General features: G+C 46.9%; 1 protein-coding gene and 1 long non-coding RNA gene across 3 annotated transcripts in view; one reads left to right on the forward strand and one right to left on the reverse strand.

Annotated features, from left to right (window-relative positions):
* Positions 1 to 24,062, reverse strand: part of PHC2 (polyhomeotic homolog 2) — a 110,151-nt gene that overhangs the window by 55,651 nt on the left and 30,438 nt on the right. The gene's annotated exons all lie outside the window — the stretch shown is intronic.
* LOC130542268 (uncharacterized) lies at positions 433 to 4,674 on the forward strand. Its single transcript, XR_008956719.1, has 4 exons — positions 433 to 1,261; positions 2,265 to 2,371; positions 3,068 to 3,184; positions 3,637 to 4,674. It is a non-coding gene; the product is annotated as an uncharacterized LOC130542268 (long non-coding RNA).

Raw genomic sequence — 24,062 nt, forward strand, 5'->3', positions numbered from 1 at the left:
AGATGAGTGACTGAGACAACATTTGCCAGTGTTGAGAAAAGCGAGGTGTAAGGAACGTGTGCAAAGTGCTAGATGGACAGTGGAGGAAGCCCGGATTTATGCTGCTGCTGGATAAGCAGTCACTGCTGTAAGGCGAACAGTGCCCAGCCCCTCCCTCTGGGCATTCTCCAGTGGCTCAATTTTCCTAGGAGAGGCAATGCACTAAAGGAGAAAGGGCATGGGATTAGAAGGTGGGTAACCCCAGCTTTGGGAATACCTGTCCAGTGTTGCCGTCGTTCGGCCTTGGGCAAGGCAGGCTCTCTCTCTGAGTCTTGGTTCCCTAACGTGCAGCATCGGGTAGTAATAATACCTGCTGGGTGGGGGTAGGGGTGGGGGTATGTGCGTGAAGATTCATCTCTGAGCCTCATTCCACTATTCTAACTGTATACAGGCAAGCCTCCGGAGACAGTGCGGGTCTGGTTCCAGACCACCACAAGGAAACGAATATCACAATGAAGTGAGGCGGATGAACTTTTTGGTTTCCCAGTGCACATCAAAGTTACGTGTACCCTATACTGGAGTCTCTTAAGTACGCAACAGCAGGATGTCTAAAAACGTAATGTACACACCTTACTTAAAAAATGCTTTATTGCTAAAATTTTTTTGCTGACCATCATCTGAGCTTTCCATGAGTTGTAATCTTTTTGCTGGAGGAGGGTCTTGCCTGGATGCTGATGGCTGCTGACTGATTAGGATGGGGGTTGCAGAAGGCTGGGGTGGCTGCAGCAATTTCTTAAGATAAGACGACAGTGAGATTTGCTGTATCGACTGGCTCTTCCTTTCACAAACCATTTCCCTGTAGCGTGCAATGCTGTTTGATAGCACTTTACCCACCGAAGAACTTTCAGAACTGGAGGCAATCCTCTCAAACCCTACTGCCACTTTATCAACTCAGTGGACGTCATACCCTCAATCCTTGTTGTCATTTCAACCATCTCCATAGCATCTTCACCTGGCGTAGATTCCATTTCAAGAAACCACTTTCTTTGCTCATCCACAAGAAGCAATTCTTCATCTGTTCAAGTTTTATCATGAGATTGCAGCCGTTCAAATATAGTAATGAAAAAGTCTGAAGTCTTGCAAGAATTACCAAAATGTGACACAGAGACACAAAGTGAGCAAATGCTATTGGAAAAATGGCACCAATAGACCTGCTTGACACAGGGTTGCCACAACCTTGGATTTGTAAAAACCACCGTATCTGTGAAGCATAACAAAAGAGGTACGGCCGTATTCCATGGTGTGAGTCTCCTCTCATTGGGTGGCTCTGCTTTCCTTCACCAAACATGACATGCTCATGATTTCTTCTGCTCTTTAATTTTGATGAACTCCAGTTTATTTTTTCTTTGGTTGCTGCCATGTCTAAGAAATCATTGCCTAACCCAAAGTTAGGGAGATTTACACCTAAATTTTCTTCAAAGTGTTTTATATAGTTCTTACATTTTAAGTTTTTAAATTTATTTTATTTATTTTTTTCAAAAGATTTTATTTGTCAGAGAGAGAGAGAGAGGGAGAGAGAGTGAGCACAAGCAGGGAGAGTGGCAGACAGAGAGAAAAGCAGGCTGAGCAAGGAGCCTGATGTAGGACTCCATCCCAGGACCCTGGGATCATGATCTGAGCCAAAGGCAGATGCTTAACCAGCTGAGCCACCCAGGTGTCCCTTAAATTTATTTTAGTAATCTCTACACCCAACATGGGGCTCGAACTCACAACCCCGAGATCAGGAGTCACATGCTCTTCCAACTGAGCCGGCCAGGTGCCCCTGGAGTTCTTACATTTAGGCCTTACATCCATTTTGAGTTAATTTTTGTATATGGTGTGAGGTACGGGGACAACATGATTTCATTTTCATTTTTTAAACTGCAGTAAAAAATACATAACATTTGCCATTCACAATGTTGTGAAACCATTACCACTATCTACTGCCAGAACTTTTTACCACCCCAAACAGAAACTCTATAATCATTTAGCAGGAACTCCTCATTCTCCTCTTCCCCCTGCTCAGCTCCTGGCAACCTGTAATCCATTTCCTGTCTTGTCTAGATATCTCATGTAAATGGAATCATACAATGTTCGTCCTTTGTGTCTGGCTTTTTCATTTAGCACAGTGTTTTCAAGGTTCATCCACGTTATAGCATGTGTCTTTTTTGGGCTGAGTTCTATTATATGTATATACCACATTTTGTTTATCCATTTGTCTGTTGATGGTTGTTTCTCCCTTTTAGCTATTGTGAATAATGCTGCTATGAACATTGGTGTACAAATATCTGCTTGAGTCCCTGCTTTCAATTCTTTTGGACATTACCAAGGAGTGGAATTGCTGGATCATATGGTAATTCTATGTTTAGCTTGCTGAGGAACCACCAAACTGTTTTCCCCAACTTCAACCTTTTGCACATGGGTGTTCCTGTTGTCCCTGAACCATTTGTTGAATTACTTCTGTTCTCGGGCTGACATAATACTGCCACCAAGCTTCTCAGTATGGCATATCAACCCTCCACGACTGAATGTCTCACCTCGAGCCATTATTCAGTGACATTGGGCAAAGCCCATGTCAGACCATATTGGATTTTCAGAAGTGGAAAGGAACTGAGACCACTGGATTTTCAGAAGTGGAAAGGAACTGAGACCACTGAATTTGATCTCTTAATTATTAATGTCTATTAAATATATTTGAAAAGATTTCATTCATTCATTCATTCATTCATTCATTCATTTAGAGCACGAGCAGGGGGAGGGGCAGAGAGAGAGAGAGAGAGAGCGAGCCCCAAGCAGACTCCATGCTGAGTGGGAAGCCCAACACAGGGCTTGATCTCACAACCCTGAGATCATGACCTAAGCTGAAATCAAGACTCAGACGCTTAACCAACTGAGCCACCCAGGTGCCCCAATGTCTATTAAATATTTTATACTTACAAACTAATCTCCCTACATATAATATGTACATAAAAGATAATATGCATGAGTACCCACTGACCAGTTTAAGAAATCCAACACCACCATAATCTTCCTTGTTTTTCCTATGTAGAAACTGAGGCCCAGTTTCTGGGGAAGTGGCTTCCTCAAGGAGATACGGCGCCTTTGACTCTCCTCCAGTAGCATGGACATGGAAGGCACCCCCAGAAAATCTACTGGACTCATCGTGGTGCGTATTTACTCAACCAGGGGGTTGATCACAAGCCAGGGTCCTGCCATATGTCACTTTCTCAATGGTCTCCCAGTAGAAGGGAGCTTGGGCTAGAGAGAAACAGGATTAATTAGAACGTGTGTACTGGTATGGTAGCATTCAACCTTCTTCTACTCTAGTTCCTCTCTTCGAACCCAAGCTTTCAGAGTTTACCCACTCCTGACTTCTTTTTGCCCCAAAGCTCTGGTCTGTGGGATGCAAAGGAAGTGTTCCGGAGTCTCAGAAAGGTACCTGTGGACTCTCATTATGCCCCCAACACTAGGGCCTCATATTAGGAAATCTGAACCTTTAAACTTGCACAGCATCTAGGCTTTCAGCACCTTCAACACCTCTATTCAATTTCCTTTTAATTCCTGCTCTTATTTCCTCCCTTCTCCACCTTCTAACTAGTTTCTTATTTCTTCCCCAAGGCCGCCCACCCCTGTGGACTCCCACTGTGAACCACAGCCAAACCTGACTGATAGCCACCATCCAGAACCGGAAGTCTGTTTTTCTCTGGGTTCCCGCTCACTTTGTGGTGTTGTGCGAGCCCAGGCTCTGAAGGCTGTGATTCCCACTTTCGTTAATTCTCCTTTCCCAACCGCAAGGGGCTGCTCTGAATGATGAGCTGCCTGCACTCTGCTTGCAGAGTGATCTTATTACAGGTCTCTGCTGCCCACAGGGTGTGAGACCAGCAGCTGGAGAAATGAGGAGGTTCTGCCCTCCCGGGAGCCACCAAGTCTAGGGAACACTAGGCCTTTGTCCCCGGGGTCAGGGAAATCCATTTGCTGCGGATTACAGCTGCGGCAGAGGTTCCAGGGAAGTGGAGGGGAAAGATACTAAAACCAGAGCTCTCCAAACCCCGAGCCTAAAGCCCCTGGGGTAAAGTGGAGTGGAGCTTTTCCTAATGGACCCAGAGACCGACAGGCAGTGAGAGGTCTAGTCTGCCCCACGAAGGCTGCCGGTATTATCGTTCCTGTAGGGGCTTGTGTGTGGAGTGTCTGAAAGGCGGGGTGATGGGGTGACCCCGTTCCTTTGCTCTGGTTCTGCCTCTCCTCTTTGGTTGCTTCTCTGCCGGAGGCGTAAGTCAGTGATTGCGGAGCGTTCAGGCTCTCTAGATGTAGGGTGCCTGGGGAGGCCACTGCACACCTCCGAGCTGCTGCGTTGACATAAATATCCTGATTTACACCCGCCTCATTGTGCCTCTGGCAGCTCTCTGAGGCCACTGATACATTGGAAGCAGTCCAAATGGATTCAGCTCAAATCTCCTCCAAAAGTTCCCTTTCTCTCCCCAATCCTCTGCATGATGCCTCCTTCGGAGTCTCCAGAAACCAAAGTAAATAAATGAAGGCTCACAAAGACGGAAATGAAGGATGAGAAATTAAAACGGATCCTAGAGCCCTAGCAATCAAAATATCATGATTTCGTTGTGAAAGAGGACCACATCAATGTAAATAAACTTTTTTGAATCCTCATTGCTTTCTTCGTAAGGTATAGAGAGGAGATTATCTCAAGTGTTTCTGTAACAAGCAGGGGAAGGCTCGGATGGGTAAGCCGTGTGGTGCGGGTGGGACGCACGGACGGATGGACGGACGAGCCTGGGTGTGTCTGGCCCCGGGCAGCTTTAGGCCCGTGGCTCTAAGACCGGGCAAGCTCACGGCCCGCCTCTCCTATGGCGGGGATCGGCGCTTCTTCTGTAAAGGACGGGAGAGCAAGTATTTTAGGCTTTGCAGGCGTACGGTCTCGGCCACGACTACTCAACTCTCCGCCCCAAAGCGGCCCAGACAAGTCATAAGGGGTGTGTGGCTGTGTTCCAACAAACCATCACTACTAGAGAAGGTGGTGGGCTGGACGGGGCCTGCAGCCTCTAGTCGACAGGACCCCTGTCCTGGGGCAAACTCATTTTCATACACCAGCCATGCGGCTGCCAGCAGGGGACCTGTAGCGTATTGGTTAACGGCACAGGCTTTCGTGTTAGGACGACCTGGGTTCACATTCCAACCAGGCCACACACTAGCTGTGTATCCTTGAGCAAGTTGTGTCATCTCTTGGGCCTCAATTTCCTCAGCAGTAAAACGAGATCACATATCCCTATGGAGACGTTATATGGATTAAATGAAGTGTCCGTACAGCCCTGAGGACAATACTTAGCCAACAGGAAGCATGTGATCCGTGGCAAGGGTGCGAACCCGACTTGGGATTTAGAAGCAATTCCTTTCACCTCAAATAGTGAGGGTCCCGTAAGTTATTTCTCATCATTGGTCACAGGTCAGAGATACACTTAAAAATCTCTTTGTAAAGAGCCATGATCTGTCTTACCTGTCTAAATCTTTGTCTCTTTTTTAAAGGGTAGCTTTTCCAGAAGGATCTTGAGGAACATAAGATGTAAAGAAAGTCAGTCTCTATATTGTGATTAAGAATGTATGCCCTAGGGGCGCCTGGGTGGTTCAGTCGTTAAGCGTCTGCCTTCGGCTCAGGTCATGATCCCAGGGTCCTGGGATGCAGCCCCGCGTCAAGTTCCCTGCTCAGCGGGGAGTCTGCTTCTCCCTCTCCCTCTGACTGCTGCTCCCTTTGCTTGTGTCCTCTCTCTGTCTGTCAAATAAATGAATAAAATCTTAAAAAAAAAATCCCAGAGGGTTGTTATATTAGATGAGATAATCCATGTAAAGCAGTTAGAACCATGTCTGACGCTCAGCACACTCAATAAATGTGAGCTGCGATCATCGTCATCATTATTATTGACATTTTTATTACTCTGGACACTGCCGAATGTTCTTCAGAACGAACTTTTATTCCAGGGCCAAACAGACATGCTATTCTACTGGCTGCTCGAAAGACGAACCGTACACAAACTTGGACCCCGTTGCTCTGTTCGCTCGGCCCCTCGCTTGAAGACATTCATTTCCTTAATTTGCTAGCTCGCCATCGCACACAGTGTCCATGTCCTTCCGCCCCCACCTTACATACTGCCTGATACGGGCTGAACTGTGTCTCCTCAAAAAGAGAAGTTGGAGTTCTAACCCCCAGTACGTCAGCACGCGAGCTCAATTTGCAAATAGGGCCGCTGCCGATGGGAGTGAGGGCCTACCCGAGCGGGGTGGGCCCCTAAGCCAGTATGACTGGTGTCCTTAGACCAGAACGTCATGCGAAGGGACAGACACACACAGGGAGTAGACAGCCACGTGAAGATGGGGCAGAGACTGGAGTTAGGCTTTCACAAGCCGAGGAAGGCCTTCAGGGGGAGCACGGGCCTGTGTACTCCGTGATGTCACACTTCTAATCTCAACGACTGTGAGACAATACACTTCTGTCGTGTTAAGCCACCCACTTTGTGGCACAGGCTGGAAAGAGAGCGGGTTGGGGTAGGACTGAAGATTTTATTTCCAGAGGAAAAGATATTTTTATTTCCATCAATAACCTCAAAGTTTGGATTTCTTTCTTTCTTTCTTTTTTTTTTTTTCTTTGTATCTGGTGACAAAGTAAAGTCTTGTTAGTCAATTCTTCCTTGTTTCTTCTTAGCAGAGCTATGCATTCCTAGGATTTGGGCACAGAAATCTCAGGAGCCAAGGCTATAAAAAAGACCTCTATAAAAATCTCTTCGAAGTTACAAACTTCCAGTTACAAAGTAAATAAGATCTGGGGACACACCTTACAGCACAGTGACTGCGGTTTATAATACCACTCTGCATATTGGAGACTTGCTAAGAGAAGAGATCTTAAAATTTCTCATCATGAGAAAAAGAATTCCGTAACTCTGTGTGGTGATAGGTGTTAACTAGACTTACTGTGATCATTTCACGATATATGCAAATATCAAATCACGATGCTGGGCACCTGACACGAATATGATGTTGTATGTTAATTATACATCAGTAAGAACAAAACCTCTCCATCCTGAGTCTCTCCACAAAGCAGGCCCGCGTACACACACACGCACGCACGCACGCACACACACATACACACACCCCTCCCCTTTCTAGGACTCACCATTTTTTCACTCCGTCTTAGCCTTGAACTGGCCTGCTGTTACGTAAGCCATGGCAGACCAAAGCCAAGTCTTTCTGCCACTGCTAATTCCCGACAAGCATAACTAAGTCAGGACAGGGATCATGGCAGGCTTTCAAAATCATTGTTCAAAGGCATGGAAATTTATCTATAAATCCTTTACTAGCCTTCTTTTCTTTTTCTTCTTGCTCTACTCCTCCACACTGGGCCACAGCTCAGGCCTACTGGGGCCAGGTTGTGTGGCACTTGGGGTTAGTTTCCTCGTTTTTAGGAACACTAGCTGGGAGTGCCTTGGAAAAGCGAGGACTATACTGGGTGCCCTGATTTCCTGCTTCTCCCTGGGTATGCTCCCCCCAGAACTTATTCCAAGAGTGTAGGCTTCTTCTTTAGAGTTTCCCTTTATATCCCCTATAGGAGTTTTGGGAATGGACCTTTATAGACTTTGATGGATTATAAAGAGATAGACTGCCTGGGATAAAAGTCTTCTGTTACGAACACTTTTGTTCTGTATGTAAGTGATCTTTTATCCATTAGGAGGCCAGTGATCTCTGGGCTGGAACTGGGAAGTAATTCTTGCCATTTATTGCTCAAGGCCAAGGGCTTTGTCTCATGTAGTCTTCACAACAACCCTAGAACACAGGGATTATTTCCTCATTTTTCCCACAAGAAAATTGAGGTTCAGAAGGGTCCCGTAACTTATCTGAGGCCACGGAGCTAGCAAATGGCAGGTGTAGGAAACCAGGGTTGCAAGTCCTGCATAGGAGGCAGAATGACCGGTGCTTCCTCCAGTCTAGGCCAATCTGGGCCAGTGAGTTCTCATGAAGTTCAGTTGGCTCCTATTGCCCTGTGTCTGATAGACAGTCTCACAAGAGCCACCTCAAGCAGGGAGGTCTGTCCACGGCAAACCTGTCAACGCTGACTCTCCCAGAGCCTGCCTTGTACCCTGGCAATCATACACAGAGCTGTCACGGGGGCATGTCTCATAGCTGTAGGCCTGTCCTTTCAGAGGTATTTTCGGGTATCTTACCTTCATATACAGCTGGTTCTGTTGACAGCGTTTACAAAGTCATCTTTAAGTATTTCATTGAAAAGTAATACCAAAGAAAAAGAACCACCCCACGGTCCTTTGGAGAGAAGGGATGAAGGACAGCCACCTTTCCTGATGGCCCACCATGTGCCGGGCACAGTGTCAGGGAGGCAGCGAGATTGAGAAGAAAGAGGAGGAGCGTTGTATTCAGAGAAGGCTGCTGTGATTCCCGACTCTGCCCCCGTTGGGAGACCTCAGGCAGGTTACTTTGCCTCCCTGGGCCTCAGTTTCCTCATTTGTAAATAGTGGCAGTGATAACAGATTTTTAAGAGTTATTGGGGAAAGTAAGTAATGAAACGCGAGCAAAGCACCAGCACAGAATAGGCATTTAAGAGTTATCAGCCCCTCTCTGCCCGCTTGCTGCGCCGTTTTAGAGGACTGATTACCAAGGAGGAAGCGGGCTCTGAGCTGTAACTCGGCCCGAGACCAGAAAGCTATTAAGTGGGTCCCAGTAACCGGGGAGTGCTGTGAAAGTGGAGCAGGGAAGAGTAAAAATCTGGGCTTTTAAAAAATCCTTTGCAATTACTGGATATACTCTTAGCGCAGGCTCGATGGTAAGCTTTTCACCGGAGTCCAAATGGCCCCGTTCTCAAATCTCAGGAATTTCCTTCTTAAGAAACCAAAAATAAGAAAAAAAAAAAGCCCACCTACAGGTGAATCTGAAGGAAGTGATAACCAGGGTAGATGTAACCACGGAGTGTATGCGCGTGTGTGAGAGGGGTGTTCACGCGTGGGCACTCAGGTACGTGTGCAGATGGGGGAGGGAGGGGAAAGCGAGAGACTGGAAGCTGTTACCAGATTACATTCCTCGCACACCACCAGGTTCCGTGCAGTAAAAAGTGCTTTAGAAATCCAGAAAGTAAGTGATCACTAAACATGCTTCTTGGAGCTGTTTCTCACGCAATGATTGATTTATCGTGTTTGGACTGACTACATTACATTGTCCACAGGCCACCATCTTGAGGTGGAAGCTTCCCTTCTCCACTCCCTGCTCCCGTCCTCTCGGGGGGCAGCTCCCACCGTGGGCCCTCACTGCTTTGGCCCAGCCCACCATTTAGGAGACTCGGCCATTCCTCAGAGGCTTTCCCTGGCTCTGCTTCTGCCCTAGCAACTCGTCCTGGCAGCTGTTTCAGAGCTTTGGAATCACAAAGCAATTCTGGAATCCCCCAGGCCCAGCTCTGGGGCCTTCTTTCCCTCATTTGTCCCAAATAATGGCCTCTAATTGCTATTAACATTCCTCTCTAGCAGAAACATACTGTGCGTCTGTGGTCAGCCTATGATCTACTGTGACCACCAGCCTTCTGCTTCCGATTGTATTGGGAATGTCATGCTCTCTTCCATTTTATACCCATACGTGTGCTTTTCCTGTCTTAGCATACTGGTTGGCTCTCAGCTTCTTGCATTTCCAACCTGTTCTGTTACTGTGTGCAGGGGAGAAGGATCTCAGTGGGGTAGATGCCCCTCCAGCTTCCACTCTTTCCAGCCAAATATGACTTTACGCTACTTCTTTGCTCGTATTTACGAAACGTAGGTAGCTAATTTTGATAGCTAGAATAGGCAGAAGTAGGACTACAGAGTGGAAATTGTAAGGAGACAGATTCAACTCCGCAGAGGAAAGTACTCACTGATGACTGGAGTTGGGAACAAGTGGAGTGGGCTATGCTAGGTGGGGGTGTGCTAGGGGGACGGAGGGCTGTGTGAAGCGAGTCTCCAGTGGGTGGAGGTGAGCGGCGGCAGACGGAGCAACCACGCGGCAGGTGTGATGCACGCATCCATGCCTCTGGGTCTCTTTTAACACTGCTAGCATATAATTCCATGAAAACCTACTGGATGCTAGAAACCCACCTGAAATTTTAAGCTCTTTGCCTATTTTTAAACTCTCCCATTTATGAATATTCTAAATGCGAATCTTGTTTGTCAAACTGTAGGATGGCGTCTAAATGGTTTCCACCATTCTGGTTACTAATGGAAAGAATAATCTCCATTCATATGAACTTCCTGATTCTTATCATCTACTCAGATGGAGGAAACCACTGGTCTTATTTCACGGATGGGGCAGCCACAGAGTGGCTTAGTAGGAAAGCTGATCTCTTCCGGATTCCCAGAACGCTAATTAACTACCCAACTAGCTCACCCAACCACCATCCATCTCTCCACCTTTCCCATGTTTACTGAACAATTATTATGTGCTTGGTACTGAACGGAATACAAAAATGATTCAGATATTGACTCTTCTCAAGCAGCTAACAGTTTAAGAGGAGAAATAAGAAAAGTACATAAATAAATATAACAGGAGTAGGCAAACTTTTTCTGTAAAAAGCCAGATAGTAAACAGTCAGGCTTTGCACATTACATATGGTCTCTATTGCGCATTCTTATTTGATCCTCAACCATCATGCTACCCCCACCGCCACCATTTAAAAATATAAAAGCCACTCTTAGTTCTGGGATCTTACATAAACAGATTGTGGGCTGGATTTGGCCTGTGGGTCCCAGTTTGCTGACCTTTAAACATGTAATAAGGGGTAAAGTGATAACCTTTGGTTGAATCAGTCAGAAGTTTTATTTGGGGTAGGTCTTTAAAGATGGTTTGATTGAGGCTTTGGAAACGGGAAGGGGGTATGCTGGGTGGAAGGAGGGCAATTACACATGAGCCCCTGTTTTCTATTTTTTGAGCAGAGGTTTTCAAAGAATGGGCAGTATCACCTGGGAACTTATTAAAAATGCAAGTTTTCAGGTCCACAGTGCTTCTCAAACTTTAGGCTTATGTTCCAAACCTGGAGGGTTTGGAAAACAGCTTGCTGGGCCCCACCCCCAGATTCCCGATGCTGCTGGTCCAGGGACCGCACTCTGAGAACAACAGTCTTAAAGAGTATCTTGTTCTATCTGCATACAGGGCGTCAATGCTCTGCAGAGCACCAGGGTCGTTCCATTTAGTGCACGGACTCAGAAGGGGGCTTGTAGCCGCTGGAGGTTGGGTGACAGCTCTTTCCCTCCACAGCAGGAGCTCTGAGTCCTGTTAGGCTCACCCACTGGAGGCAGCAAGTCCTTGTGGGGAGCTGTGCCGTTGGGAGGATATTCCTGTCTGATCTTGGTTATTGGCATACACTCTGTCTTGCTCCTGATACATTTCTGTATTTTTACCACTGCTACACAATGGTCCTCTTGGCATTATTCTGGGGACTACCTTCTTAGATCAGGCAAAAAAAAAAAAAAAAAAGACACTGCTTCTATTTTAGCATTTAGATTAAATGACTTCTAAAAAGTCAGAGTCAGACGTGGGGCTCAGAGAGGCTGGGCTGAGGAGGGGGTAGAAGGGAAAGACAAGGCAGAGAGTACACAGAGGAATCTCAGAGGAGGCTACGGGGAAGCAGACACAGGAGGAGTCATTAATCTGGTAGACAATGAATGGCAAAAGGCAATTAGCTTGCCTGGGGTTGTAGCAAGCCAATGAAGTATGCAGTATGGCAACTGAGGGTCTAGTGTAAGGGCAGGGTCATTGCTAGGGAACTCAAAAGAAGGACACGATAAGGGAGGTGAGGGGTGGAAAAGCCATCTGGGGCTGGCGGGAAGGGAAAAGGAAGCCCTCACCGTCTCCATGGGTATTTGTTAGCCAGTGGAAGTGTCCAGGTGTAGCCGTACACTTGTCAGGGTGCCACATGCTGTCACGCTAGGAGACAACCTTGAAAATGAACTAGGTGCTTCCGTGCACGTGCACACACACCGATGCGCGTGCACCACACACCTGCGTGCACACACGCGTGCCCAGACCCACAGACACTAACGCTCTCTTGATAGGACTCTTCATCCACCTGCCAGGTCTAGCTGGGCGGAAAGGTAGGCTGAGGACCGCCCGGCTGAATACCGGGCGGACCACATGCCTGAACGCTGGCGGGGTTTTAGCACACACAATTCCGAACTTCGGTTTACGGGGCTTCCTTCCACATTGTAAAGCACGCTTGTTTTCTCTCCGTCACACGCCTCATTCACATGCGCATTCTCACGCTCGGTTCCTCGCGGGCACTCTATAGCCACGCTAATGGATTCTTCTCTGCCTACACACGTTCTCGAGACACACTCATTTATTCATTGTCACTTGGAGTCATTTTCATGTATTAAACACTACATCCTGCTTCTAAAAATCACTTCAAATGTCAAAGTTGCTCCCATAGCTTCTGCCCCTGCTGTCTGCAGAAACTGCTAGCTTTGTCATTCTTACAAAAAAAGAAAAGGTACCGATATTGGCCTGACTGAGTAAAGAGCCCAACCCAAAGCAGATTGTCCTACCGTGGGATGCAGGTTTGTGGCTGTGGTGTCCCCGCCTTCAAGACCATCCCATTTATCTCTCTTTGTTTCACTCCCTCTCTCTTCCTGCACAACGCTGCAATCACACACATACTCCGGGTTGGAAAAAAAAAAAAAAGACAGCCTAATTTCCTGATGATTATGTTGTTACCTAGCAACAGCCAATCAGGGGCTGGGCTTTTTGCCTGCAGTATTTCATGCAAATAGTTTGGAGAAATTGCAGGGTAACCCAGGCTGCTTAGTCTGTCTTCTCAGGGGACGCATTACAGAATAAAACCAACCCAAAAGGGGACTATTGAAGTCAGGCACATGCCTCGGATAGCAGGCCATCTGATCTCTTTCCCTCGTCCCCTCCGCCTTGTACCCCCTAACAAAAGCATGCAGGTTCCACAGACAGACACTCAGGGAGGCCAAAAAGTTGAAAAGAGGCTCAATGGCCACCATCCTTTACCCTGGATTTCTGTACTGGTAACTACAGTGCAGAGCAACCTCTAATACTCTGGAAACCATACCTTCCTGGGAAGGCGAGGAATACTGCACTCTCAGTAGTTGTCAGGGGAGGACATGAAGGGGAATCCTCCACAGCCCTCCCGTTCAGAAAGGAGCTACAACCTAGCACCTCTAGCCTGACCTGAGAGCCTTATCTATGTCCATGCTGGCCTATCTCACAGGAGAAAACCCACTGTTTATAACTGCGTTCTTCCTGGTGCCAACCGGCACGTCCTCACTCAAATGTTCGAACCATGAGAGAAGCCACATCGCTCACAAGACACCACCAAGAGATGTTTCTGTTCTTGTTTTCCCAGCAAGTACGGGGCATTTGACGCAAAATGCTGTCGGGACCCCTGCATACCGACTTTCTGTAAGGTCCAGGGGCTACATCACTCAGATCTGGACTGGAATAAAAAGTGGACTCGGAAGACAGTGTCCAGGTCTGTCTCCTCTGGGAGGGTGGGCCAGGCTTCAGATGGTAGGAATCAGATTTCAGTGGTTTCTTCTGTTGTTGTTGACTCAATGCTCAGTAATCCAGCATGAAGGCAAGAAAAGACTGTGATCTCAGCTGCTGGATAGCTCCTCACCGGGCCCCTAATACGGACTCCAGCAGGCAGGCTTGGGAAGGTGTGTTGTTGGCTACACAGGGACAGTGCATAGAAAGATCAGGTCAAGTTACCACCGGGATGGAAAACCAGTTCAAATCCTCTATCATATTGAATTGTAGCTTTTACATTGTGCTAAGACAGAGATGATTATACTCCAATCATTATAGAAAGGTGGTGACAACTCTCCAATATTTGACACTCACAGACTTACCATCCAGAGCCATATTATAGAATACCCCCCAAACAAACAAACAAACAAAAAGCAAAAAAGCCCAACAGTCAATCTGCCTTTGTTCAGAAAGGCAGAGTTAAGGAATCCCACTCATCTGGAACGTTGGATAAGCCTTCCCACCCTGGTCTACAGTGAATTTCAGAAAATTCTTTGAGTCAGGCACCTTTATCCTTATAACCTCGGAATACATACATAACCCCCTTTTACAGAAGAGGAAACTGATGAGTGACTTGCTCAAGCTATATCGTGATGAAGTAGCAAAACGAGGATTAAATAGCAGGTGTTTTTACTCTAAAGTCTGAACTGCAATGTCCAGATCACCCCTGATCATGCCCAAGTCCTTTTAGCAATAAAAATAAAGGGGAAAAAAAGAGGTCAGCAACAGAAAGCCACCTTTCAAAATAAAAGAATGGATTTTTTTTTGCATTTATTATAGATCCCTAAAGCTGTTTCATGTGGTGTTAACTGCTAAACCGTCAGTGACTCATCCCTCTTGCTGCATATTTGAACCACCAGAGAAGCATGTCAGAACTACGTCTGCCCGAGTCCCACTCCAGACCAATTAAGAATTTCTGGGGGCTACAGGGGAGGCAAGTGTTGTTTTGTTTTTTTTTCAAGAGAGAGAGAAAGAGCATGGGGTGGGGAGAGGCAGAGGGTGAGAGAGAGAATCATAAGCAGGCTCCACCCAGCGTTGAGCCCAGTGCAGGCTCAATCTTACACGCCTGAGATCATGACCTGAGCCAAAATCAAGAGTTGGATACTTAATGGACTGAGCCAACCCTGGCGGTGTTTTTGAAGGGCTTCCTACGAATAGCATGGCACTTTGGAAAATGGTCTGGTAGTTTCTTTTATAACTAAATATACATCTACCTCCATTCCCAGGAATTTGTTGAAGCAAAATTAAAACATATGTCCACAAAAAGACTTGTACAAACATGTGGCTAGCAGCTTCATTCATATGAGCTAGAAGATGATGGTATATCCGTACTATGGAATACTACTCAGCAATAAAAAGGAACAGACAATTGATATTGGCAACAAAATGGATGAATCTCAAAACTGCTATGCTGGATGACAAAAAAACACAACCCTATACAAGAGTTCAATCTGAGCGGGTCCATTTCTATGAAGTTCTAGGACCAGGAAAAGTTAATCTATGGTGGGAAAAATCAGAGTGATGGTTGCCTTTGCAAATGGGGGTGGGGGTGGGGATCGGGAGGGACTGGGGAGGGGGCACGAGGGAACTCCTGGTGAGGGCAATGTTCTAGATTCCGACAGGGGGTTGTTTTACGTTACTGTGCTCACCTGCCAGAACTCACAGAACGGAGTACTTCAGATTTGTGCCCTTCACTGTAAGTAAATTTTACCTCAAAAAAAAAAAAAAAAGAGAGAGAGAGAGAAAGAAACAAATACTGAACTCTAATGACATGTATGCTGAAGTGTTTAGGGGTGAAGTACGCTGATGCTTGCAACTTACTCTGAGATGTGTGACGAGATATAAGACGGACTGCTGAGTGGGTAGATGGATGGAGAGCTGGACAGGTACGGGGTAAGGCAAGCATGGCGAAACGCAAACTGTAGAATCTAAATGCACGTAATATTCCCTGGGTAATTTTCCCAACTTTTTGGTACGTTTAAAATTTTTCAGAATAAAATTCGGGGGGAAGCTCCCCAGGTGATTTCCAATGAGCAGACATGGGGATAAAAGATCAATTTCAATTCTCTTAGTTGAAAAGGATGAAACGAAAATAATGCTGTGCCCCTAATTTCCAGAGATGACTGTAATCATAACCCCCCCACCCCTCACACACACAACGAAAGAAAAGAAAAAGAGTCAGAATCCCTGGAATAAACGTCCAGGTTGAAATAAGACTTCTAGGGTCAGGTGAAATCTTGCAGAGACACTACGGCCCGCTTCACACTGTGAGTGTGACTCATGTAGGACACAGCACTCAACGTACGGTCTGATGGGACAAAATATTTGAAATCGGGACAGGTCTGGAAAATCTGGGCAATATTATACTTATGATCCAGAACTAAAAAACTGTAACCCAACCTCAGCCAATACGAGGGTAAAGTGCTATTCACCACTCTGTGTATGGCTTAAAAGCTCCTAGTTCGCACCTGATTCTCCTCCAGGGCTTACAACTCTAGTCTTCTGACTCTGTAATTTCCCCAGCTCCACGTCCCCCTGGCGGCCCACAGATCCACAGGGAGAGTGTGGGGTCAGCTATTTAGGGAGGAAGAAGCTGGTGTGTGGTGCCCCATGGGATATAAGTGGACAGCTGATTCCAGCAGGGTGGGGAGAGGGCGAGGGAGGGCAGAAGGGAAATAGTGCCGTCAAGGGCAATATGGAGGGAGCCCCTAGTCCCCGAGCTGCCCCATTTACTCTGCATAATTGCTTCATTTCCACTGGCAGTGTATCTCAAAATGAATTTCATTACTGGTGCCTTGGATATCATATTGATTACCAGTTTCATCGATTCTTATCTTGCCAATTAGCATATAAATTAGCCATTTGGGGGAGGCATTAGGCAAAATTGAATTTTCTCCTTAATCTTCTTTCAGAAGGTAAATGAAAATGGATGTGGCCTGTGAAGGCCCATGGTCTTCCTATGACACAATCCACGTGTTTTCCCAGCTGAGGAACCCTCTCGAGGGATGGAGAAGACTCATGGAAGAAGCCTTCCTACTCCATGACTGCTATTATGGCAGTCAGAACCCCTTGAGAGTTATCAAGAAAATCTGGGACTGAGGACAGGTCTGCAAGTGGAGACGTGTTTCCTTGGAAGAGACACTGAGCTGACAGCCAGCAGTGTCCGTCTCCCACATACACACAAGAGGAGCAATCCCTATGGTGTCGTCTTCCAAGGCTGGAACCCAGAACACCATTCTGCTCTTTGGTTTGGCGGCAAGATGAGGGGTCTGGGGCCAGAGGATCTGGGTCTGCCTGGGAATGCCTGCTGTGCCAGCTGTGTAATCTTAACCTCTCTAAGGCTTAGTGCCCTCATCTGTAAAATGGGGATAATCACAGCACTGACGTCACTGGGTAGATGTGAGGATTGAGAGAGAGGCTCAGCCCAGTACCTGGCACACAGGAGAGCTCACAGAATGTCAGCATTCGGGGTGCCTGGGTGGGTCAGTTGTTAAACGTCTGCCTTCAGCTCAGGGCGTGATCCCAGCGTTATGGAATCAACCCTGAATCAGGCTCCTCCACTGTGAGCCTGCTTCTTCCTCTCCCACTCCCCCTGCTTGTGTTCCCTCTCTGGCTGTTTCTCTCTCTCTGTCAAATAAATAAATAAAATCTTAAAAAAAAAACGTCAGCATTCTCCAGCAGAAAAGAATCTTAGGAGAGTGGATGCCAAGGGTTCTCGGAGGGAGCTGCTCAGCTTCAAAGTAATCCTTACTCCTCCAAACTCCCAGGTGCTTCGTCCCTAGAACAGTCCCTTGTCCCTTAGTCATAGACCAGTCAGGCCAGCTCAGTCCTCAGATCTCCCCAAGCTCACATCACCTGGGAGCAGGTTGAAAATGCAGAGTCCTGGGGCGCCTGGGTGGCTCAGTTGTTAAGCATCTGCCTTTGGCTCAGGGCATGATCCCGGCGTTATGGGATCGAGCCCCACATCAGGCTCCTCCTCGGGGAGCCTGCTTCTTCCTCTCCCACTCCCCCTGCCTATGTTCTCTCTCTCGCTGGCTCTCTCTCTCTCTGTCAAATAAATAAATAAAATCTTAAAAAAAAAAAAAGAAAAAGAAAATGCAGAGTCCTGCGGAGAACTGGGACCTGTGGAATCAGCATCTGCATTGTAACAAGATTCCCAGGTGGTTCATATGCAAATTAAAACTCAAAAAGCACTGTTTCAAGTCATCCCCTGTTATGGGCTGAATGTCTGTGTCCTCCCCAAATTCCTAAATTGCAACCCTACTCCCTAGCGTGTTGGCATTAGGAGGTGGGGCCTGTAGAGAGTGGAAGGATTAGATGAGGTTGTGGGGGTGCAGCCCTCAGAAACAGGATTAGTGCCCTTCTAAGAGCTAGCCAGAGCTTGTCTCCCCTGCTCGGCTCTCTGCCCTGTGAGGATACAATTGGAAGTCGGCCGCCTGCAACCCAGAGAGGGCTCTCATCAGAACTGCTGACCCTGGCACCTTGACCTCAGACTTCCAGACTCCAAAACTCTTAAGAAATAAATTTTGGTCTTTTCTAAGCCACCAGTTTATGGTATTTTGCTAGAATGGCCAAGGCTAAGACATCCCCTTCATTAAAGACTTGCATGGTCAGAGAAGGAAGGGCCTTGGAGATTGACCTGGTCAAACCCCACAGCTCAGAAAGCTAAGGCGGGTCACCTAGACTCAGTCCACGGCAGAGCCCGGATGAGGCTCCTGTCCCCTGACCCCGAGACTAGCCCAGGTTCCGCAGGCCCTTCCTGAGGCTGCTGCCTCCAGCGGCAGAGAGGTTCTGCTCCCTCCCCCTGCAGTGGCTTCCGCGGAGGGGGATCCCCCCAGCCTGAGATGCATCCTAGTGAGCTTTGGAAGGAGGAACTTTGGTTCCATCTGGACTGTGGGGGTGTGTGTGAGGCCTGGTTACTCAGATGACCTCAGCGGAGGATCCTGATGTGATGAAGGAAAATACTGAAGAGCATTCTTCTCACGCTTCATAACCTCCGTGAACTCCTGCCCTCTGAACTCCAAATGCCTCACGTTAGGACCCACAAGAGCTCACAGTGACGCCCCACAGAGGGCAGCAAGGTGGCCGAGGGACTTGGTAGCTGGGAGACAGGGCAGGAGAGGCCTGTTTTTCACTGGCTACCCTTTTGTTTCTTTACCATTTTGTTCCCTATGCATGTTTTCAGAAATTAGTTCGTTAATAATAATTTAAAAAAAGAATGCCTCTGATCGAAAAGCGATGAAAAACAATGGCCCATCTGGCCCTGCCGTTACATCATCTAGCTCCACTTAGAACTGTCCTGCTTTCTCTCTCTCTCCTCCTGGAACCTGCCAGTTTACAGCCTCGTGGAAGGCTGGAACACACAGTGGTGGGAAGATTCCGAGGCCGGCCTGCAGATATGGACTCTGATCTCGCCTTGGGGCTGTGAGCAAGATGACTTTTTTCCTCATTAGGTTGTGAAGTGCTTTGCCCACTATTAAATGCTACTAAGAGTAATTATGCTTTAAACCCACCTCCGCCCCACTAAATCTTGGCAAGAGGAAGGAGAGGACTTGCCCCCAACAGGGTTTTCACTAGACCTGCATTACCAGGCAGAATGAAGGGGACGGAGCCTGTTACGAACGTAATACGCACGGTCTCATCCCACTGTTGTGAATTACGTGTTACTGGATGTAGAACTAGATGGGAGGGTTCATAGCAAAATGTTAATAATGGCTGCTTGGAGTGGTATGGTCACTGCTGATATTTATTTTCTTGTTTGTGCTTTTCTTTATTTTCCAAATTGTCCATATTTTTTAAATTATCTGGGCTGAAACATCACAATATTCTCAGCATAAAACAAAACTGAAAAATGAAAACCTCAGGGAAAGGTGCTCCTTCTCCATCTGAACAAGTCCTGGTCATTCGGAAGCTGGTGGTGCAGGTCTGTCCACATTGGCCCACGGTAGCCAGACACCTGCTGAACCAGGGCTGGTTCCTGGTTCCCTAAATACATACTCCTTCGGATCCAGGGACTATTTGGTATTTTGCAGAGCTAGAAAGCACACAAAGATGGGAGGCATCAGACTCCTAGGACCACTTCTAGCAGAGAGCACAACCTCTGACCCAGCTAGTGACCACCAAGTGTTCTTGGGACAAGCCACTCAAGCCAGTTCACTTCACTTAGTGCTGCTTGGAAGGCCGGTGAAAAAGACGCAGTTTCTGCCTTCAAGGGCTTTGACCATCTTGTAAGGATGATAGAGACATAAGAAACCATAATGCAAAGCAAAATAGGACCAGTTCCGCCGCAGATGTACAAAGTGAACAGTGGAGCCAAGCAGTGTGGTGCAGTGGCTTTGGGGCTACCCAGGCCTGGAGGGGACACAGCTCTGCCATCTACTGCCAGTGTGACCGAGGACCGCGTGCTGCCTCGCTGAGTCACTGTTCCCTCATCTCTAAAAGGGAGATGGCAGCCGTTGAGGGGACACTGTGAGGAACAGGCAGGATGCCTGTGAGGTGCACTCACACACAGTAGGCACTCACAAAAGGGACGTCGAGTATTCCTATTTTGGAAACTGAGATGACAAGGGCCATGAGGGACCCCACGGTAGTCACATTATCATCATCACTGCCCCCATTTGGAAAAGTTCCATGGTGCCATATGATTACAGGGGAATGGACACAAAAGCCTCGGTTATTGGTTCCAAGTTTTCCTGGCTGATGCCATACCAACGGGCCAATCTTTTTATCTGCTGTAATGGACATAAACATGGCTGCCTTTGGAGACGTGCAGGGGGCCTGCTTAGCCTCCGGACCACCTTCCTGTTTTTTAAGCCTTACAAGGCCCAATGGATGGCTTATGGCTTAGGGTTGTAACTCAGTCCACTCTTTTGAAATTTCCATAGCAAGGCCCCTCTACCGGTCATTGAATTTGGCAAAGAAGCAGGTGCAGCTGGGACTAGGGGAGAGGAAGGAACAAAGGAAGAGAAGTCACAGCTCTGACCAGGGCAACGGCATGGGGGAGGGAGCTTTAAAATATTTATAAAATAATACTAAATGAATGTAACTAACTCACAGTTAGACCTAGTTTTCCCAGCAACTGTGTTTCTGAAAATTGATTGTCAATATTTTCATTTATAAGGCCTTGGGGGCTCATAGAAATTAGTAAGAAAAAAAATATAACTTAGTAGGAAAATAGGCAAAGGATATGAATAAGCAGTTTACCATCACCTGTAAAAAAAATTACAAGTGACAGAGCTATAAAACGATGTTTAACCTGACTGATATTTAACGAGATGCACGGGCACCCGGGGGGCTCAGTCAGTTAAGCATCTGCCTTCGGCTCAGGTCATGATCCCAGGGTCCTGTACTGGGCTCCCTGCTCAGCGGGGAGTCTGCCTCTCCCTCTCCATCTGCCTGTCCCCCAGCTCATGCGCTCTCTTGCTCTCTCTCTCAAATTAATAAATAAAATCTTAAAAAAAATAAAGAGATGCAAATAAAAATAACACCTATAAGACTGGCAAACATTTAGAAATTTGATAATACCCAGACTGAATAAGGTGGGTAAGTACATTTCTTATACTGCTGGTGGGAATGCGATTTGGAATATCCTTTTTGGAGGGCAATTTGGCAAGAGGTATCAACATTTTAATGCACATGCCATTTGACCCAACAATTCTGCTTAGAGGAAGTTATGCCCTAGGGATATACATTCCCAATGTATTTTAAGATATATGTATATTAGGATGCTTACTACAGCTCTGTTGGTCACAAAACCTGGAAACAAACCAAGTACTCATCAGCAGTGCCACAGTAGGAAAGATGAAAACACCAGGAGTAATAACAGTGAGAACCGTAACGGCTAATATTTATTAAGCACTTACTATGTGATGGGCAGTTTCTGATGCTTTACGCACATACCTCCTTCAATTTTCCTGACAATTTTGAGGTAGGTATTGCTACCTACCCATTTTACAAATGAGGAAAATGAGACTCACAGAGGTTAAGAGGCTTGTCTAAAGTCACACAGTAGGATTCCCAGATAGGCAGTCTGGTTCCAGAGCTCACATGCTCGCTCCCATGCTCTCTTGTGCGTGCGCGTGCTCTCTCTCTCTCTCTCTCTCACACACACACACACACACACACACACACACACACACACCCCAGAACACTCCGCATCAGTTAAAAGGAGTTAGTCAGAATTGTACATATTGATATGGAAAGGTCTCAAAGACCGATTACTAACTGAAAAGACCCAGGTTGGAATAACATACTACAGACAGCCCCCGCCTTATGTTAATAAAAAAGAAGACATGACAGTAGATCGTTATTTTTCTTTATATTTAAAAAGTAATAAATAAAAGCATCAGGGGAATTATCTGAAAAGGAAAGAACTCCAGTCCAAATATAAATTCTTTCCTAATGTAAAAATTACCACTGTTTTGTTTGGGAAGAGGGCCGGTGAATGTATATTTCAGTGGTGGGTTTTCCTAAATGAACCGATTTCCTCAGGAGAATAAGGGAAAGAATGAGGGGAGGGCAGTAAGACAATCTCGAAGGCCAAAGTAAAATCTAGACTTACAAGTGAGACGAGGAGCCTTGGCAGATTTGTTTATAAAAGGAAGTGATTGATACAATTCAATTTTTTTGCGGAGGAGTGTTCCAAGGGCTACGTGTGGGCTAGAACGAGCTGCAGAGACACAGGAAGAACGTGTGCGGGCGTTACCATCGCAGTGTGAACAGGAGGTTGGGAAAGTCTGGACCAGCGTGCAGGGTGTGGATTTTGTTAGGAAATGTGGCACAGCTGGTGTGTGTCCGGAGAAAAGCCAAGTTACAGCAGGGCACTCTGCGCATCTGGCAGCTACCCGTCCAGTTTCTCCCCTCTCCGTTCTTTTGTATTCTGATGGCTTTCCCCTGGTCAGGTCCTCATCATAATGTGGCTGGGTTCCTGTTCTGTTCTCACAGGTTTCCCCTCTTTCTAATGTCCCTTCTTCTCTAATTCATCATGCCCGGCCCCACCGGTTTAAGATGTCTATATAAATCTATACTTTCTCCTGACTTTTCAGCCCACTCCCTTCAATACCTTAATAGTTAAACTTCAGTTACTGCCTTGCAGTGGGTATTGGCCCCACCTATCCAAAATCCCTGTTCATTCATTCAACGGAGTACTGAACATCAGCCATGTACCAGGGGTTATTCTCAACACTGGGGATACTTCCTTGTGGAGTGTACATTCCAGCTGGGGGAGACAGAAAACGAATACCTGGCAGTGTTAAATGCCTTAGAGAAAAGTAACACAGGATCAAGGGGACAGGGGTCCTGGGGTGGTAGGGAAGGTTGTTATTATACAGGGAAGGACTTTTGTAGGGACATTTGAGCAGAGACCTGATAGAAATGAGGGAGGAAGTGAGCCATGTGGCTAGCTGGAGGAAGAGCATCCCAGGCACAGAGAAGAATTGCTTTGTGCAAAGGCCCTAAGGTGAGGTGATGCTTCATGTGTTTGAAGAAGAATAAAGTTCAAAAAAAAAAAAAAAAGGGAAACCTCCACTGTGGCTGAGGGTGCGGTGAGAGGGGCTGAGTGAAGTGTGGTATGGTGCAAACTGAACCGTGTGGGCCAGTGGTTCTCAACTGAGGGCAATTTTATCCCCTACAGGGCATTGGGCAATGTCTGAAGGTATTTTTGGCTTTCACAACTGGAGGCTGGGGTGCCACTGGTACCCCGTGGGTAGAGACATCTGCTGTGCGCAGGACTGTCCCTACATAAACAATTATCTGGCCCAAATGTCAATAGTGTCCAGGTGGAGGAACACTGATATAGGGCCCTGTAGACCACTGCAGGGACCTGGGATTTTACTCCAAGCCAGCTGGGAAGAAATTGGGGGCTGGGAGCAAGGAGTGACACGGTCTCAGCTACGTTTTTAAAGTCTTGCTCTGGTTGCTGCACAGCGAACAGACTGCAGGGGGGCAAGGGCCGAAGCATAGACCTGTCAGGAGGCTTCTGCAGAGATCTGGGCAGGAGATGACGGTAGTTGGCACTAGGGTGTCTCTATAAATATAGTAGGACAGCATCTGATTCTGAATGCATTTTGAAGGCTGAGCTGAGAGAATGTGCCGATTTCATCAAAAGGAACTACAATCACTTAGCCTCCTTACTCGGCCACCTGTATGCCAGGCTCATTCCTGCCCTTGTTCTTGCTCTTCTCCTCCTCCTGCCCTGACACGCCTTTCTTATTTGGGCGAAGTCTATTCAGTCTGGATTTCAGGATGTCAATCGAGCACCTTCCTTAAACAACAGAGCCCTCACTTCTCTAAAGAGCTATAGCTTTTCTAGTCCACACCGCTCAATTGAATCCTCAATATGCTTTTAACTGTACAAGTATATACTGAGATACCTGACTGGGTGCCGGCCGCCCCTTTATTAATATGGTACTGGCTGTCCCAGCCACCCCATTCTGCCAGAACAAGAACTCAAATGTATAAAGTATAAGTACAGG

Source organism: Ursus arctos, unplaced genomic scaffold (genome assembly GCF_023065955.2).
Source record: "Ursus arctos isolate Adak ecotype North America unplaced genomic scaffold, UrsArc2.0 scaffold_32, whole genome shotgun sequence".
Lineage (NCBI taxonomy): Eukaryota > Metazoa > Chordata > Mammalia > Carnivora > Ursidae > Ursus > Ursus arctos.